The sequence below is a fragment of the Lipotes vexillifer genome, unplaced genomic scaffold, assembly GCF_000442215.2.
Source record: "Lipotes vexillifer unplaced genomic scaffold, Lipotes_vexillifer_v1.1 scaffold495, whole genome shotgun sequence".
Taxonomy (NCBI): Eukaryota; Metazoa; Chordata; class Mammalia; order Artiodactyla; family Lipotidae; genus Lipotes; species Lipotes vexillifer.
In genome coordinates, this window is record NW_006770132.1 from 346,986 (window position 1) to 359,012 (window position 12,027).

The 12,027-nt window shown below is 43.0% G+C and overlaps 1 protein-coding gene across 1 annotated transcript in view; it reads left to right on the plus strand.

Annotated features, from left to right (window-relative positions):
- The window catches only part of AGBL1 (AGBL carboxypeptidase 1), a 436,183-nt gene that overhangs the window by 310,178 nt on the left and 113,978 nt on the right, over nt 1–12,027 (plus strand). The gene's annotated exons all lie outside the window — the stretch shown is intronic.

Consider the following 12,027-nt stretch of genomic DNA (forward strand, 5'->3'; position numbering starts at 1 on the left):
GGGGGGGGGGGGGGGGGGCGTGGCACAATTCCAATCTCTGCCTCTGTCTTCACATGGCCATCTTTGCCCTCTGTGTGTCTGTGTAGAAATTTCCTTTTTCTTATCAGGATAGCAGACACTGGACTAGGGCCCACCCTAATTCAATATGGTCTCCTCTTAACTTGATTACATCTGTAAAGAATCTTTTTCCAAATAAGGTCACATTCATAAGGACTGAGAATTAGAGCTTCAACATATCTTTTTGGGAAACAGTTTAACCAACAATAGGAGCAAAGCAGTAGTTCAATACTCATTGGTGAAAACTGGGCAAAAAATTGCATTTCATCCCATTTCCTGGGTCTCTTTTTTTTTCTCCAGTTATTCAAGAAAGGAAATGGTATTTTTTCCAAATGGTATTTTTTCCAAATATTATTTGGAAAAAAATCCTCTAGATGTTCAGATTGACATTCAACTAGTACTTATTAAATTCCAACGATGATTCTGGCACTGTGCTAGGCACTTTCATGTGTAGGCTTTTCTCCCAAGCCTATAGTAACTTAGCAATTGATGAAAAACAAACTATATGGATGCAGAGGCTTAGGCTCAAGATAAGATAGGAGGCAATACTAGCTAAGTAACTGTATGAAACTGATCATTTATTTTATTTGTATTTTTTTAACATCTTTATTGGAGTATAATTGCTTTACTGATCATTTATTGATTACAAACTGTGAACATATCTGTCTGCAAAAGTGCAGAGGAGCATATGTCCAAATTTAGAGTGCTTACCTAACCTAAGGAACTTAAACTAATGTGGAAAAGCCCATGGATGAACCAACTCAGACAATTACCTCTACCATTAGCCAAATTTTGACCATGTACTGTGTCATCAAAACAGTGTCACATTCAGTGAATATCTAGTGAAACAATGGGTGAATATCTAATATAGAAGCTTATTTAACTCTCAAAAAGATTAAGAGGTCAAGTGATTTCCTTGGCATCACCAGGAAGCATACAGCAGAGTTGAGATTCAGTTCTGATCTGGTTTTCCACCCAGAACTCCATCTTTCTTCAACACTTACTCTTTGAGAGGATGTGTTGGTGTGTCCCCAAGACTACCTTCAGGTTCGGTGATTCCCTGGAAAGACTCACAGAACCCAGAATAGTTTTTCTGCTCATAATTACAGTTCATTACAGTGAAAGGATACAGATTATAATCAGCAAAGGTAAAAAGCACTGAGGGCAGAGTCAAGGAGAAACAGGTATAAGTCCAGGTGTCTGCTCCCAGGGGAGTTGTATGAACAGTGCTTAATTCTCCAGCAATGATGTGTAATAACAGGTAGAGTGTTGCTAACCGGGGAAGCTCCCCTGAGCCTTGATGTCCAGGACTTTTTATCAGGGGTTATTTTGTAGCCATGGTGTCCCACGTGGCTGATCTTAGTTACTCAGTCTCCAGGCCCTTCAGAGGTCAAACTGACACTTGGCGGCACAAGAACCCCACCATATATCACATTGTCAGCATCAACCTTCTCACATTGCCTGAGGCCCAGGTAAAGAAAGACACTTTTATCTAGCAGAATGTTCCAGAGATGTCAAGGTGTTCTCCCAGGAGTCAGTCGAGGGCCAGACCTTTCTTTGGAGTGTACGGGGTTTAAACACTTCAGACTTGCTGAGTCAACACTTTATTGCAAAGAGGACAAAGCACATCCTTTTCCCTTAAGAACGCTTTTTCTACACTGGTCAAAATGTGCAATATTTTCATGCTAGCTCCCACCACCCTGCTTCCAAGGAGATGCTGTAATCTATGCTGTCTGCCCTGTAGAAGCAAGTTCATGGCCTACATAGCAGAGCACCAATATCACAGTCAAGATCTTGAAAACTATGTCTCTCTGAATAGAAGGCCTTAGCCTCTGGGAGGAGAGAGAAAGACACAGAAAAAAAGGTTCCAACCTGATGCACAGTTAAGCATACACACATTCAACCCGTAACAAACAGGATTCCTCTCTGTTCTGACAATCTCTAATTGAAGAGCAGAACATTTATTTTAAAGCGTGACAGGTGAAAGCCTTGTTTAAAAATATGAATAAACATTAATTAACTGTAAACATGACAGCCGCAGACTTGTTTCCTGCTGGGACCATCTGAGAGGTGGGTGAGAAACAGCTGAGCCCTAGATGCAATTCACAGTGTCACGAAGCTCTCCTACAGGCTCAACATCACCTTTCAGCTACCTATGCGACTGTATTTAACTGGCCTCCTGCTGACAGCAGAAGCACTGTCACTCATTCAGTACTCAGGCCTGTCCTGTGCCAGGAAGATTTCCACTGAGTCAAGATTACCTCTTGGGGGGCTTCCCTGGTGGCGCAGTGGTTGAGAGTCCGCCTGCCGATGCAGGGGCCACGGGTTAGTGCCCCAGTCCGGGAGGATCCCACATGCCGCGGAGCGGCTGGGCCCGTGGGCCATGGCCGCTGGGCCTGCGTGTCCAGAGCCTGTGCTCCGCAACAGGAGAGGCCGCAGCGGTGCGAGGCCCGTGTACCGAAAAAAAAAAAAAAAAAAAAGATTACCTCTTGGGCTAGTTGTAGGTTCACTGTGACTCCACCCAAACTCTGACTCTTATGAAAATATTTCTTAAAGCATCAGGAAGCCAGTCTCTGGTGGCTAGTAGATTCCACCTGTTCTAGATGGTACTGAGACATTTGCCTATTGGCAGGTAGAATAATACAAACTCCCAGAACCAATGAGAATGCAAGACAGTGAGAGAAAGCAATGCCATGATAACTTCTGGGGGTTGCTAAAGACCAGATAATTCATTCAGTTTATAAGCAATATGGCATTATTCACAAATTGTTTCATCCATCCACCCATCCATCCATCCATCCGTCCATCCATCCATCCATCCATCCATCCATCCGTCCATCCATCCATCTGTCCGTCTATCCACCCATCTATCTGGGCAGTCATCCACTTGTCTACTCATTTACACCATGTGTGTAATCACTGTGCTAGATGCCAGAAGGTACCTTTTCTTTGAGGAGTCCATAGTTTCCTTGGTAGAAAGTAGAGTCAGGTCTGCAAAGAAACCAATGTAGTAAAAGATGGTAAAAACTGAAACCAAGGCTCGTGGGAGTTGTAAGAACACAAACGAGAGGTTGAGCCACTTTCCCTCAAGGTTATGGAAAAGCTAGAGACTGGAGATGCCATTTGAGCTAGACTTGAAAGATGAGTAAAAGTTTTTCTTGTACTAATAGTAAAGTAGAGAGGTAGTCTTTTTTTATTGTAGTAAAGTAGAGAAATATTCTTTCTTCAGAGGTCTACAGGCCTGATTATGGACTTTTAGACCTTCTGCCTTGTGAAATTGAAGAGTTGGTGAATTTAGGGTCACCTCACAGAGCAAAAGAAAGGAAGCTTTTTATTAACTGATGGCATAGTTCTCACATCACACTGATCTTATGGTCTCTTTCCCATATTCTTGAACTTCCATTTTCTGTCTCTCTTGTTTGTTAGAAGATCAGGAAATCTGCTCCAGATGTTGGAGCCAAAAGCCCGGAAACCTACAAAATATTGGCATATTCATACATTGGAATACTATTCAGCAATAAAAAATTAAAGACAGGGCTTCCCTTGTGGCTCAGTGGTTGAGAGTCCACCTGCCGATGCAGGGGACGCGGGTTCGTGCCCCGGTCCGGGAGGATCCCACATGCTGCAGAGCGGCTGGGCCTGTGAGCCATGGCCACTGAGCCTGCGTGTCCGGAGCCTGTGCTCCGCAACGGGAGAGGCCACAACAGTGAGAGGCCCGCGTACTGCAAAAAAAAAAAAAAAAAAAAAAGATAAAAAATTAGAGACAATAACAATAAACTACAGATATACTCAGCAACATGGACCAATTTCAGGAACATGTTTAGTGAAATAAGCTAGACACTAAGAAGCACATATTCTGTGTTTCTATTTATGCAAAATTTACGTAAACCAGAACAGTGGTTGCCTCTAGAAGGGGATTAAATAAAAGGGGCCAAGAGGGAACTTTCTAGGTTAGTGGAAATGTTCTATATTTTGAATGAAGAGTCAGTTACACCAAAACTCATTGACTCAAAACTCATTCAAGTTCTGTTCATGTACTCATTTACATTTATATTTACTTAGAATTAAAGAGAAATCAAAGCAAAGTCACAGAGCTTTGAAATGCAGCTAGGAGGTAAAGGGGGCTGTCCCAAATTAAATTGACCAGCATGGAGGCATGCAAGTCAAACCAAGGAAGGTTATCTTTGCCAGAACACAGAGAAAGGCTGAGAAGATTTATTAGAAATCAGTAAGCTCTGGCCAGAGAAAATGTACATAAGCGGAAAAGCCCAGAGGAGCAGACAGGCTTGACAATCAATGAGTAGGCAGCATTGAAGTGTTCCTCTTTGCGGAGCGAGTGCACCATAAGGGCCAGGAAGCACAAGGCTCAGGGGCAGTAGGGCATGGCTTGGGGGAGTGGGCGAAAGCTCTCAGGCTCTAGCAAGCTCCCAGGAAGCCAGATCAGCAGTTTCTTCTGAGCTGCTGGGTTGTAGCTACCTGGCCCCTGTGCCGCTGCAAAGGGTCTGGGCTTCAGAATTAGGAGAGGTGTGGATTCCTATCCCCTTGGCTCTTGCTCTGTGAGTGCATGTTGGTAAAGGGATTGCAGTGCTCTCTGAGCAGCTCATTGATTTCAGTTTACCACTCACAAAAACTAGGGCGCATTCTGCCAGGGGCCAGGGAGGGCATATTTTGGTTTTATCTTTCTCTGGGGCCCAATGGAACAGAACTTTTAGCTGCTTAAATGATTTTCCTGGTCTTTTCTGTCCCTCTGGCATATGTTTTTAGTTAATCATTTTCTTTTTAAAAAAAAGGCATGAAAGGAGAGGGGAAAAAGGAATGGCATGTCCCTTCCTGAAATCTTGTCTCCAAGGACCTCAAGATACTCTATACACATAATTTATTTTATCTCCACTTTACTCCTCAGAAGTGTTAGAATAACAAGTGTTATTGTTACTTATTTTCATTGACTCAGGCTAAGGTACTGAATCTAGAATTCTCCCCTTTTTGTATTTGAGGATATAGTATGGAAAAAAAAGAAAAAATCCCCAAACCAAAAAAAAAGCCCATGGAGGTCCTGGGTAAAAATAATAATAATAATTTGATTCCATATTTTTTTATTTAAAATTGTTCCCATGCTGTCAGAATAAAGATTGAACAATGCTTCTTTAACATACCAGAAACCATGTTTTGTAGGTGTTTTTTTAATGATAAAAAAATGCATACAATTTGTAATTTTTATTTTTTAATTAATTTTTATTGGAGCCTAGTTGATTTACAATGTTGTGTTAGTTTATGCTGTACAACAAAGTGAATCAGTTATACATATATCCAGTCCTTTTTTTTAATTTTTTAAAATAAATTTATTTATTTATTTATTTATTTATTTTTGTCTGTGTTGGGTCTTCGTTGCTGCATGCGGGCTTTCTCTAGTTGCAGCGAGTGGGGGCTACTCTTAATTGCAGTGCATGGGCTTCTCATTGCGCTGGCTTCTCTTGTTGCGGAGCACGGACTCTAGGCGCATGGGGTTCAGTAGTTGTGGCATGTGGGCTCAGTAGTTGTGGCACACGGGCCCTAGAGCACAGCCTCAGTAGTTGTGGTGCATGGACTCTAGAACGCAGGCTCAGTAGTTGTGGCACTCGAGCTTAGTTGCTCCGCGGCATGTGGGATCTTCCCGGACCAGGGCTCGAACATGTGTCCCCTGCATTGGCAGGTGGATTCTTAACCACTGCACCGCCAGGGAAATCCTCCACTCTTTTTTGGATTCTCTTCCCATATAGGTCATTACAGAGTATTGAGTAGCGTTCCCTGTGTTATATAGTAGGTTCTTATTAGTTATATATTTTATATATAGTAGTGTGTTATGTCAATCCTGTAGGTGTTTTTACAGATGTAAATACTCTACATTTAAGTGAATTGCTAAGGTTTCTTGGATAAACTTATGTTGGAAAGCAAAGGGAATATTCCCTTCTCTCTGGCTAGTATCTCCAATGAAATTTCTGTGTATCACAGGGACTGGAAACCTGGGGTTCCCCATATGCTACAGGGAAGGCCAGTTAGATTTTTCAAAGAAGTCTGAGAAAATTCCCTCCTTTTCATTTTTTGCAAAATGGACTGAGGTTAGGAGGTGAGGTAGAGGGGAAAATAGGAGGGTGTTTGCCTGGATCAGTGTTTCCCTCAGCCTAGTTGAAGGTGCCTCTGCTCAGCGCTGGTGGAAATGGGAGGAAGGCAAGAGACAGGGCCAGATGGACTAGTTTTGCTATAAAGGTATTCTCTGTGAGAGTGGGCTGCAAGTCAGAACAGGCTTCAGATGAAGACATGGGGAGACCTGTGCTTCATCTGCTAAATATCTGTGTCCAAGGAGGACTCTAGTGAGAGAGCAAGGCAGGGATGATGATGGCCATTGGCACTGGGCATAGAGCTCAAAGTTCTAGTCCCAGAAAGTAGGGTTTGCCAAGACCAAAGCACAGTCCAGCCTAGGGTCCAAGACAACAGTCCTCCAAGATAGGATTGCAAATCAGGAAACGGAGGCAAGCTTCCTTTTATTCACTGGCTAGGCATGGTGGTGGGTCAGTGTTCATACCCCATTCCTTAGGTTTATCCAGACAATTTGGAAATCTGCCATGGGTCAAAAAGACTAGTCTAGATCCCACCTTCTGTTGAAGACAGGGTTCCCGATAAGCTCTCTACCCTAACTGACATTGTTACACAAAGTGGGTAGGTTAATGCTTCTACCTTGAGAACTTTAGTACCTGCAACTGAGTGAGATAGATGGCAGAAGCTCACCCAGGCTGATAGGTTGCAGGCACTGTGTCCAAAGGTGGTGGCCAGACTGCTGCTTCTCTCCCTTCAATGTCTAAAGCTGGAGAAAAAGAGCAGTTTTAACTGCTGGGGAGCCTGCCAAGGCCTCACTGCACAAATACCCTCTTGGGGTGTTAAGCTCCCTTCTCACGGAGGGACAGCTGGCCAGAGAAAGCGAGTAGATATCAGCTTAGGCAAGACCTCAGGTTAAGCCTGGTCACTCACTCTTAATTTTGCTAGTTGACAGACTTGTTATACTGTGCTTTATCATTGATAAATCCAATGTTTTATAATATTTTGTTCTGGAAAATCTTTGGAGCCAGACCAGTTAGAGTTTGAGATAAAACACATGGGTTTTCAATGGGAGGCCATGTGCAAATCACTTAACTTCCTTTAACCTTGGTAAAAGTTGAGCCTCATATGTAAATGTGAATGATAGCCTCCTTTCAGGAATTTTATACTGATTAAACATGTATGTAAAACCTTAGCAGTGTGACTAGTACGTATCAAGCATTTAAATAAACAGCAGAGATTAAAATTATTATTGCTTCCCAGAAGGGTGCTACATACAAAACAAAGCCTCATACTAGACTGCATGATTTTGCATTAATGTACATGTGCTCTTTCAGTGTAATTGAAATATTTTGGAAGGCAGGTCATTATATTATAATACATAACACTGGAATGGCAGAAAACCTCCTCCAGCATTTTATAACATGTAATAAAGGGTCCCACTGTGAGAAATCTCATAACCAGTTAGTTACTAATACCTTCTGCTGAGTGAAATGTGAAAAATTTCACCCCAAATTAGACATTGGAGGGGGACAAAACTGATTTGTAAGTAAAGGCTGCTTTTCTAAGGCCATGTTGGAACTTGGCCCACAACGACGCAATTTAAGTGAAAGTTTCTCACTTTAGGAAAGGGAAAGCAGCATCAAATCTTCTTTCAGGTAGTTATAGGAATAAGTGCTGCACATGCCCTCTGTGGTTAGCCTCAGCCATGACTGACGTTGCTGCTAACTCAGATGAAACACTTGCTAAGAAGAGAGCATGACTGTCAATAAAAGGACTGGGAAATGTGGTCTTGCAAACAGGGTTCTTGGATAATTGAACATGCCACCAATAGCATTTCCCTCATAGAAAGGTTTACTCTACTCAAGAGCTTGGGCTGAATGTTGTCTGCAAAATATTGTGCACAGGCTGGCATCTCCAGGGCTTTAGTGAGACTTGGTTGGTTTAATTGGAAGCATTGCTGTTTTGGGTTTCCATCACATTCCCCAGAATTAGCCTCCTTTGAGCTCCAGCCTCGCCTTCATTTTTTTGTGGCGATGGGATAAATAATGCAGAGGTCTTGCTGCCGGGAAGCAGGAACAAGACCCAGATGTCAGGAATGGAAAACACAGCAGCTTAAAGCTGGCAAAGCAGAGCAGTAAACAATCAGGAATAGGTGAGCTGCGGGAACAGGCGAATGGCTAGGGGAGGTGTGTTTGAGATGGGGGTGGGTAACCTCTTGAACAAGGTGCCCAGTTAGCTTACAGAGGAACCAGGATGGGACCAAAGAATGGAGGGGAAGGATGGTGAAGGCATGTGAGTAGCATAGTAATGTGGCCCCGAATGGTCTCTTTGCTGAGCAAGAAATGATGGAGCTCACGTTTGCGTGAATTAAATTAACCTTGCAATTTAACTCAGACAGTAATTCACTGGGAAAGGCGCTAGGAAGATGCGTGAGAGCCTGATTTCAAAATCGTAATCCAATCCACACTATACACCTCGCTGATGAAGAAAGTGAGACACAGGGGAATCAGTTTAGCTCAGGGTGAACAAGTTAAAAACTAACCGCTCCAGCTCAGGCAAAACGAAACTGAACTGAAGGAAACCTTCAGATCTGCATCTCTTCCCATGTTCCTTGCCTTGGGGAAAAGCACATCATATTGTCTCTTCACTTAATCCGGAAATCTAGGTGTTATTCCTAACCTCTTCCTCGCTGAGCCCCTAAATCCATTTAGTCTCCAATTCCTATAGATTTTACTTCCTTACTCTCTCACCAAAAGTCCTTTCTCTCCATACTTAAATTTGCTGACTTAAACTAGGCCCTTGTCATTTCTCTTGCCTGGTCTCAGTCCTTGTAATCCATTCTTAACGCTCCTGTTCTGGTGATCTGATCATGCTGGTCCTCTTTGCTCCAGTACTTTGATGGCTGCTTCACCACCTTCGGGAAAATGTCCAAACATCCTGGAATGGTGTGCACGTGCATTAATGATGTGACCACTGTCCACTTCTGCCTACACCTGAGGTCCACTCTCCTTCGCTCTGTAGTCTTATTCTGAATTACTGAGATTCTTCATACCCATAGTCCTTTCTTCCTCATTTTCCGTTTGCTTGGACAGCCTTCACTCAGCAGGACTCATCTTAGGCATCAACCCCTAGAGAACCCCAGGACCACCACATCATACACCTTCGGGGTGCCATTCCTTAAAGTGCAGTGTGAATGATGCCCCATGAGTTGTGCAGCGTGTCCTTATCTGGGCTCCCAGAGAGCCCTGTGTGTCTCTCTCCTCTCACTGCAATATGATCATCTATTCACTTGTGGGATCGTCCCAACAAAACAGCTCCTGGAAGAGGCAGCATAGACGTGAAACGTGTTTTAAAACATGGAGTCTGGATGAGAGCAAACTCAGGTTCAATTACTTGCTCACATACTTAATAACAGTGCAAACTTAAGCAAGCCTAGGCAAGTTACTTATTTATTTTTTTTGCTATTAAGTTTTCTCAGCTGCAAAATGGGGGATAATTATAGCACCTACTTCATCATGAGATAATCTACATTAAGTGTTTAGCACAGTATCTAAAGCATCGTTAAGTCTTCAATAAATTAACTACTGTTGTTCTTGTCATTGTTATTGAGGGCAGTACTGCCTTATATTACAATTATAATTTCTCCTGCCACACCACAGGCACCCAGCGAATATTTGTTGACTCAGTTGATGAATAAGCAAGATAGGACCATTGATTAACCCATGGGTGTTAGAGTGCCATGACTGGGCACACTTCCTATTACAGAATTTTACCAAAAGGAAGTAGACAAGTGTAAAGTCATCCGTAGGAAAGAAAAAGCTTCCTCAACTGAAATAACTTGATAATTTGTCTTGTAATTGCCCCCTGCAATTTAGAGGAACACATGTTTCTTATAACTAACAGGCATTTATTTTTATGGATGTCATTTGAGCAACAAGTAGAACAATGCCTCCTTTACTTTGAATTTTGAGAGGCCCCTAGAACTCCTAGGGCTCATTCCCACAGGTGGGGATGTCTGTAATTTGTTGTTTACCTCAGCTTTCAGAATCTGTTAAGAGTCAGAAAACAATCAAATCTTTGTTTCCAGTTGAATTTGGCAGCTAAGGAGCACCTGTCACCACATAGGCCTAGCTTCTGGCTTTACTGAGGAATCTGTTGCTAAGACACAGTCTTAATTTGTTTGCACACTTTTCATAAGAATGTGGGTGTTTATTCACAGAGAGAAACTGAGGCATGAGAGATACAGGTTGGTGGAAAATTCATGATGGTAGAGGATTAAACCCCAATGATTTGATTGGTCCCTTTAGAGGCTTTCAATGCATGGTCCCGGGCCCAGGGGCATCAGCATCACCTGGGATTGTTAGAAATGCACATTCCTGGACCCCACCCAGACTTGCTTGCATCACAGAATTGCTGGGGAGTGGCCCACAGTCTGTGATTTAACAAGTCCTCCAGGTTATTCTGATACTTGATAACATGTCAGATCCACTGCTCTAGACTCTAGACCCATACAAGTGGGTTTCAACCCTGGCTGCACATTTAGAATCACCTGGAAAACTTTAAAAAATCCCATCAGGGCTTCCCTGGTGGCGCAGTGGTTGAGATTCCACCTGCCGATGCAGGGGACGTGGGTTCGTGCCCCGGTCCGGGAAGATCCCACATGCCGCGGAGCGGCTGGGGCCGGGAGCAGTGGTTGAGATTCCACCTGCCGATGCAGGGGACGTGGGTTCGTGCCCCGGTCCGGGAAGATCCCACATGCCGCGGAGCGGCTGGACCCGTGAGCCATGGCCGCTGAGCCTGCCCGTCCGGAGCCTGTGCTCCGCAACGGGAGAGGCCACAACAGTGAGAGGCCCCCGTGCCGCAAAAAAACCCAAAAAAACAAAACTCCTGTGTATAACGGGAGGCAAAGATAAAAAATCCCATCAGCCTGGTGTCACTGCAGACCAGTTAAATCAAAATCTCTGGAGATGGGCTCTAGGGATTGATATTTTTAAAATCTCCTCAGGAGATTCTAATGCACAGACAGGTTAGAGAAGCACTGGCCTAGGTATATTTTTGTTGCACATAACAGAAACCTGCTAAAGTAACCCAAGGTGGAAATTTTGAAGGAAAAAATTCAAATAAGTTCTAACCAGAACTGGAAAGCACCAAAACCCGAGACACTTCTTCTGTCCATCTCGCATTTTTCTCCTTCTGTGACCACATTTTCTGTTTTCTGCTTTTCTCTGCACATTTAATTATCTCACCCTTTGCAAAACAACTTCTTTTTCTCATTCACTGATTCTGCTCTACTTTTTCATTATTTGTCTTGTCATTGGACCAACTCCCTCCTCCCAACTCTGTATGACCTTTTGGCTTGAACACCCACAGCTCTAGATTCTAGAGAGATTTATTTTCTCATAAGATTTTTAACTTGAAACTAGGAACTAAGGATTCCCCCCACCAAAAAAAATCTTTTTTTTTTTTTTTGGAGAGAAAAAAAGTACTTAAAAATACTTTTCTGCTAACAGGAAATTTGCAATGTAATTTAAAAATCTCCCCACCCACCCAATAAAATAGTAGCTTTCTATTATTAACAAAAGAGAGGGGGAGGAAAAGAAGGGTAAATTTATGGAGAACAGTTTCAATTCCTTTAGTTCTTAAAACTTTCATCTCACAGATGTTTGTCTGACAACCACCTTGATTCCAGAAATTAGTCTTGACATCGCTGAATTCTTCCCTGCTTACATAGCCCAAGCAACACAGCTGTCAGTTCTAACCTGCTATTCAAGAGTTTTCATCTTCTCCCGTTATGACCGGGCAGACCATCTACCTATTTACCCTTTTTAATTTTTCTTACACATATGTGTTTATTTATGACTCCATGCATGCACCTTGCATATCCCGGGACATTCCTGC